The sequence below is a fragment of the Arachis hypogaea genome, chromosome 15 (assembly GCF_003086295.3).
Source record: "Arachis hypogaea cultivar Tifrunner chromosome 15, arahy.Tifrunner.gnm2.J5K5, whole genome shotgun sequence".
Classification (NCBI taxonomy): domain Eukaryota; kingdom Viridiplantae; phylum Streptophyta; class Magnoliopsida; order Fabales; family Fabaceae; genus Arachis; species Arachis hypogaea.
Window position 1 is genome coordinate 33,986,699 of NC_092050.1, and position 7,546 is coordinate 33,994,244.

At 34.5% G+C, this 7,546-nt stretch overlaps 1 long non-coding RNA gene across 1 annotated transcript; it reads left to right on the forward strand.

Annotated features, from left to right (window-relative positions):
* Positions 1-4,007: 4,007 nt before the first annotated feature.
* Positions 4,008-5,921, forward strand: LOC140179497 (uncharacterized). Its single transcript, XR_011872979.1, has 2 exons — positions 4,008-5,469; positions 5,639-5,921. It is a non-coding gene; the product is annotated as an uncharacterized lncRNA (long non-coding RNA).
* The last annotated feature ends 1,625 nt before the right edge of the window (positions 5,922-7,546 follow it).

Sequence of the window (7,546 nt, forward strand, 5' to 3'; positions counted from 1 at the left end):
TCTCCATACGCTTATCTAAAATCCCACCAATGAATTACATAAATATTTCTATCTTATTTTATATTTTATTTATATTTTAAACATCAAAACCTCATAACCATTTGAATCTGCCTGACTGAGATTTACAAGGATGACCATAGCTTGCTTCAAGCTGACAATCTCCGTGGGATCGACCCTTACTCACGTAAGGTTTATTACTTGGACGACCCAGTGCACTTGCTGGTTAGTTGTGCGGAGTTGTGAAAAAGAGTTGAGATTAAGATTGTGCGCACCAAGTTTTTGGCGCCATTGTTAGAGATCACAATTTCGTGCACCACGCATCTAGGATGCGTACGCACAATGATACATGCATGCAACGTGAGTCTCCAGCTGTGCAACGTGAAGAGAGAAGAAGCTAATTGGGAGCAATCAAAAGGGTGCTATGTGTACGTATCTAGCTTGCAAATAGGGAGAAAATTGGGCCAAGTTAGGTTTCACGTGCAACGTAAAGAGTCTCACGTGTAACGTGAGGTATAGGTCACCTCCTAGGGGGCGTTAATTCACTCACCAAGGCATTCAATTCTCCACACACTAAAGTGACTAACCCAAGGCTCAACCTAAGCCCATGAATTTTAACATTGATTAAGGATCATAAGGAGAAAGATCTGAAGTTTGACTGGGAGAAAAATATTAATTAGCTAGATTTGATTTTGTTTTAAATTAATTCTATTTTGAAGTTTTGAATTTTAGGTTTTCTTAGGTGAACATATATAAGGAGAGAAGTAACTCACGTGCTTTTTTCCTCAACAGTTTCTATAATTCATAATTTTTTAGGTTTTCTTTTGAAGCATGAGCAACTAATCCTCTCTGTTAAGGTTAGGAGCTATGTTAATTACTATGGACTAATGTTATAACTTTTCTATCTTGATTTGCATTGATATTTTCTTAAGAAAAAGTTTTTGTTTTTCATCTAAATTAAAGGATTTGAATGAGTTGGGAAACAATTCTCTTCTGACTTGAATTCTCTTAATATCTTGGAAAAGTTAATTAATCGAATTAAGTTTGAAAACTTCTTCTCATAGCTCTTAGGTTTTGGACTTGAACTTGATAAGTGACATCGAATCAACCAAGTTTGGTTCTTGAGAATTATGTGGCTTCTAAATCAATGAACGTGCTTAACCTCTTTTCTTGAATAATTGACTAAGGAATTAGCTATTAATTAGGTTAAAGAGAAATTGAATTACCCAGGAATTGGAGTTTGATTAATTAAGATTTGCCATAGAAACATCTTTGCAAGATCAAGGTGGAGAGTGAAAAGTATTTTTTCGAAAGTTTTAATATCTCTGAAACCTTAACTCTTTTAATCATATTACTTTCTAAAAAAATTTTAGTTTGCTCTTATTTAATTCTTTGTTTTCATGATAATTGTTATTGAAACCCTAAGTTTGTGCTTCTCTGACTAGAATAATCAGTTGATTATTGCTTGCTTAATCTATTAATCCTCGTGGGAATGTAACCCACTCCCGTGGTATTACTTGATATGATCCGGTGCACTTGCCGGTAGTTTATGGTTTTGTAAAATCTACATCAATAATCCAAGCATGGAAAGGGTTACAATTGAAAGTAAAAGTTTAACTCTAATCAAAACCATCAAATTAGGAGAAGATTGGTGGGAGATCAATCCAATTGTATAGGACATCAAAGGCATAATGGTGAAACACCAACACTTTGGCTTCACCTGGACCCCGAGAGAGGAAAACTTTCTGGCCCATTCCATTGCAAAATTAGAGGAGTATCTTTTAGTTAATTGGTGATCAAGGCCAAGTGAACAACTTAGATCCATTATCAACATAGAGAACATCTAGACGGAAGGTCACAACACGGATCATCCTATCATAGGCCTTCAAACCCAATAGTCCGTTACCAACGAGACGACTGGGTGGGATTAGTGTGGGGGTAGTTGGAGACTTAGAGCCAAATTGGCTTCTCTTTTCATCCTTGGTTGGAGTCGTACATCTCTTCCCAAGTGTAGCCGCAAGGCCGCAGACACCTCTTATCTCTCTCAAAATCAGCACCTTGTACCTCTTTGGCTTGTCTGGATGAGAAGGAAAGAAGAGTGGTGGCTGTAACAAGTCTCGTAAATTCATACAGACGGAACTGGAATCCATCTCATGCCCTCTTCAGGATGCCACCGCTGTCGTGTAAAGATCCAACTTCTAGCAAGTCATGACCAATGCTAGCTACCAGACACTATTATACGGCTTTTCCTAAAGACTCTAGACCTTATATTAAATATATACATATAAGCCTGTAGCACTAGTTGAGATCGCGTGTCAGATATATAGATATAACGAAATAGATAATAGTTAAATAGATAATATATACATGATGCATGAAAAATACAGAAAACATAATAATATCATACATATATGCCCGAAAGCTCATTTAGTACATCATAATACATACCGAGTTACGTCGTTGCTTATTCATGAAAATATTTACACACTCCATATTTATACTAATAGGCCTCGACTCACAAGAGTCACCCTAGTCTGGGACCCATTCTAACTTGTTTATATAGGTATTTATAAAAGCACCTAGCCCTCTAAAAGTTTATACAAAGTGAGGGCAAAGACAACAACTACTACTACTATTATAACTATTGCTGGTCATCGATTCCTGGTAGCTGAAGAAACACGGAAGTACTGTGTGGAAGTAAGAGAAGTCTCTCTGACCCTCCGGTAATGCTACTGCTACTCGCTAGTCCCAAGGCTAGAAACTCAAAGAAGATCTCACCGGTTTTCATCTGCAGAATGGAAAAGTAAGGGGTGAGAACCTAAGGTTCCCAGCAAGGTACTACACAGGAAAACCTAAGGGGTTCCGTAGCCTAAGTCTAAGACTTCACGTAGTTAGGTCGGTAAGTCATACAAACAAGTACAAGGACAAGTATATGGCAGAATAGTAACTAAGCACAGAATACAAAAAGCAGAGACAAAATACAATCACAGGTACAAGTAAGCAATCACAAACATAGATAATGTGGCAACCAAGTATGATGCATGTCTAGTCCTATGAAAGCCATGAGCTCATGTGTCGGTTGACTACCCGTAACCCGACGTTACCTAGGAACTAGTTCTAGATATGGTTTCCCGATTGTGTCTGTCCGTGCATACGTGTCGATGTGGTTAAGCATACCACCAGTCCGTGACAATAGGCAATCGTTGCAAAGCTTGACGCTATAATATACGCACAAAGGGAAAACATAGTTTTAGCATTCAGTGGGTAATACCCACCTCCAAACAACCTCTAGCACCTTGGGGTTTACAGTTCTTTTTCTGCGGCACATCTCAATAAACTTTATTTCTAAGAGACTTCTCTCTCCCCTTCTTTATAAATACAACTTGTACCCAGTCTCTGCTTTTTAAATCTCAGCCTTTGTCACATTTTCTATTTTACTTTAATACTTTTATATATTTTCAATTTTATCTTTTTGTACATGACTTCTCTTTTACTATTTTCTTTAGGTTTTTAATGACGCTTTCACCACTAGTGTTATTACTTTATCATTCTACCCTCATACTTTTACTAAAGACCTTCTTACCTTCCATTAAGTTAATTAATCATTTTTAATTTGACTTTATGCCTAAAATTACTAATATGCCCCTAAGTACTCTAGTTTACCGTTTAACTTGATTTAGCGCCAAAATGTTACCGGCCTACCGGGTTAATCCTAATATTTTTCTATGACAAAATTATCCATAATACTTTTAATTAATGCCAATTCTATCCTTAGGAACCTAAAAGATCATTTTATCCTTTATTAATTTATTTACTTATTCTAGTTACCACTTTTTACCATTTTACTTCTAATTTTTACTAAAGCTTTTATTTAGGTCTGAAACTTTATCGTAATTATAATTTTAACCCAATTAGTTTATATAATTACTAATTTATCCTTAATGACACTAAGTTCAGAATTTTACTTATCTTTCAATTAAATTACATTTTTAACCCCCTTTTTACCCAAAAATAACCATAACACCCTTTTTACTTTTATACCTTTGTTCCATAGGATTAAAATCAGTTTTCTAACCTCTTTTTATCCCTTATACATGTGACTTTCATGATCATTTAGTGGATGAATTTTTAAGAGTGTATTTTTTTTATTTTTATCCGCTTTTAGTGACTTTTAAAGCTTGAAACTTAAACCCCAAGTGCTCCATTAATTTCAGCAGTTTCATACAATTTTCAGAGACAAATAAGCTGCATATATCACTTAAATAATAGTCCAAAATAAAGAAGCATCACTGAATTTTCAGAATAATGGAAGCTAGTACTTTTATTTTCACAGAGGCAGTCTAGGAGAGCTGTTGAGTTCTAATGGAGCATATTTAATTGTTAGTTTAGCTAATTTTCACGGTTGCCACTATTTATTTGTTCCGTTGGAAAATGGTGTGGATGAATTAATGAATTCAATGGAGGATTTGTTTGGCCGCGTCATTAATCTTCTAAGATAACTTAACGATCCCACCTCTTGATTAATCTGTTTGGCGTTTTGCATTGTGACATTTTTTTCTTTTAATATATATTTTATTTTTCTGGTTGTTTAATTATGTTGTTGTAGTCTCTTCATGCCTGATCTCTCTGAATTTAGTTATCAACTTTGAATTTTTTATACATACTAAAGCTAAAATTTGTTTAAATTTTCATAAGAGAGGCGTTTCTTCTTTTCTTTTTTTCTTTCTCTCTTATTTTATTTTTTTTATTATTAGAAAGTAGTAATCAGCTCTTGAATTTCTTTTCTTCTATTTTCGTAAAATTTTCTTTTTCATCAGGATTGTTTCGCTGTTTATTTATTTATTTTTTAATGATGATTTTAGCTTTTGGGTTAAAAGATTTTACTGTAGCATTTGATTGCTGAGCTGTTACCTGCATTTTGGGCCATACAATTTATAGACAGAGCGGTGCAAAATATTATATTAATTATGAGGAGACATAGGAAAATATGCTTTTGTTTTTGCGAAATCGAGTTACTTATATGTTATATCAGGTGCCATGAATGTAGGATTCAAAATAGTAATGACTATACTTTAATATATATTTTAAAATGTTAATACTATGATTTATAGGTATTATAGGATTCAGTATCTTATTTTATTGAGTGATCAGTGATCACATGAAGGTTTGCAATAATTTCTTCACTTTGTACTGTTGAGATAGGAACAATTTTAACCATGGCATATGCAAAATTTGACATTAATAACTGGGCCCTAAGACTGATGAGTATCTTTATTCTATATAGGATCAAAGTAGTGATAATTAATTTAGATTCCATTGTGATTGTGATTGTAATCTAATCTTAAACACCTCCTCTTTCTCTGTTTTTTTTTCTTAATGGTGGTTGTTAACCTATTATATATGAATTGTGATGGTGATGGCGAGATACAATATTGGAGCATAAATAATGGAAGTTATGCAAGAGTCTTCAAGGTAGAATCCTAGTCCTCAATTATTCTTTTTTTTTCTATGAAGCATATAGCAGTGGGCTACCTTTATTTACCTTTTTTTTAATCACTATATATTTAGTTTTGTTGTTTATTAAAGTGATGATATATTCACTTTAATGTGTTAATTGGCAATTCTCTCGTGGATTGATCAGGGTGGCATCACTCAGATGAGATTTCAACCACGTCTAGGGAGGTACTTGGCTGCAGCTGCAGAGAATGTTGTTTCTATACTTGATGTGGAGACACAAGGATGCCGATATTCATTAAAGGTTCGATTTCATGTTTATTATAATTAGTATTACTAGTGTATGTGCCTATTGATTCACTTTTTTATTTATTAAATTTGTGTAAAAGTAATATAATAGAATTAGTTGTTGTTTCTAACGGGATGAAAAGGAAAAGAGCTTGATTCAGGAACACAAGCTGTTATTGGAAGAGCTGCTCTGATAAGTATGCTTTTATCACAATCTTAATGAATCAATGACTAATAGGTATGGTTGATACAAAAATTATTGTCGGTCTAGAATTTCTCTTATAGAAATAAGAATTTCGTTGTAAGCATAGCTCCAAACCAACAAACAATTCTCACATCAAATTTAATTTGGTTTTGTCACAAGTACAAACCCCAATGAAAATTAACCGAAGTATTTAAACCTCGAGTCGTCTCACAAGGAATTTCAATGAAGTGATCAATTATTGGCTATGAAGGAATACAGGGGATTTGATTTATAAAAGGGGCAATAAAGTAAATGGCAAGAAAATAAAGCTAGTGGCTAAAGAAAACAAACGATAAAGAGAGACATTCATGGCAAGGATTGAGAATATAGGCTTTCTATCATAGCCACTAATAACAATAATTAACAAGAATTTATCTTATTTCGTTATCTCCAACAATGGAAGAAGGTATAATGTTATCTTCACATTGAGAGAAAGTCAAATAAGACTAGCTAATATCAATTCAAAAGTCCTAATCAACTCACTAATTGAATTAGCAAGAGATTAGAGTCAACGGAAATAATACTAGCTAACAACTCTAGATCACCAACATAGGTTGGGTCTTAATGACTCAAGATTGTCTAATTCCTATTCTCAAGCCAAGTATGCTCAAAAATCTACTCTAACATCCTTCCAAGCATTTTATCAAACACTTGGAAGGCATAAAAGGGAAGCATAATAAATTGCAAGAAAAAATAAATTCTACCACTACCAATTGCAAGGGATTAACAATAACAACTCAAATCAACCATAAGAACATAAAAGAAACATCAATTGAATTAAAAGAAAACCCAATCCAACAAGAGTACTCTTAAACATAAAAGAGAGGCATAAAAGGGAAGTTAACAATGCAAACTAAGAGGATTAAGATGTAGGAGCAAGAAATCATAAGGAAAACAAGATGAAAACAAGGATTAAACCCTAGATCTAAGATGCAATTACCCTAAGAACCCTAATTCTAGAGAGAAGAGGGAGTTTCTCTCTCTAGAAAACTAAACCACATGATGCTATACTACAACTAAGTACTCCCCCTTTACCCAAGCTTGAATTTTACATGAAATACCCTCAAAAATGAGTTGGATTTGGGCCTGGAAAGCTCAGAAATTACCCCCAGCGAATTCACTTTAAGTAAGTCATGTGCCGAGCGTCACGCGTGCGCGTGGGTGACACGTGCGCAACGCTGGCCAAAATTTCTCCTCACACGTACGCGTGGGTGACGCGTGCGCATGGCTTGCAAATCTTCAACGCACGCATACACGTGAATGACGCGTGCGCGTGGCCCTCAATTCTCCAAATGCTCATTTCTTCATGAATTCTCCACTTTGCATGCTTTTCTCTTCACTTCTTCCATCCAATACTTGCCTTATGAACCTGAAATCACTCAACGAACACATCAAGACATCGAATGGAATTAAGGTGAATAAAATCACCAATTTTAAGGCCTAAAAAACATGTTTTTACACTTAAGCACAAATTAAGAGAGAATTACAAAACCATGCTATTTCATGGAATAAATGTGAGAAAAGATGATAAAATCCCCCAAATTAAACACAAGATAAACCACA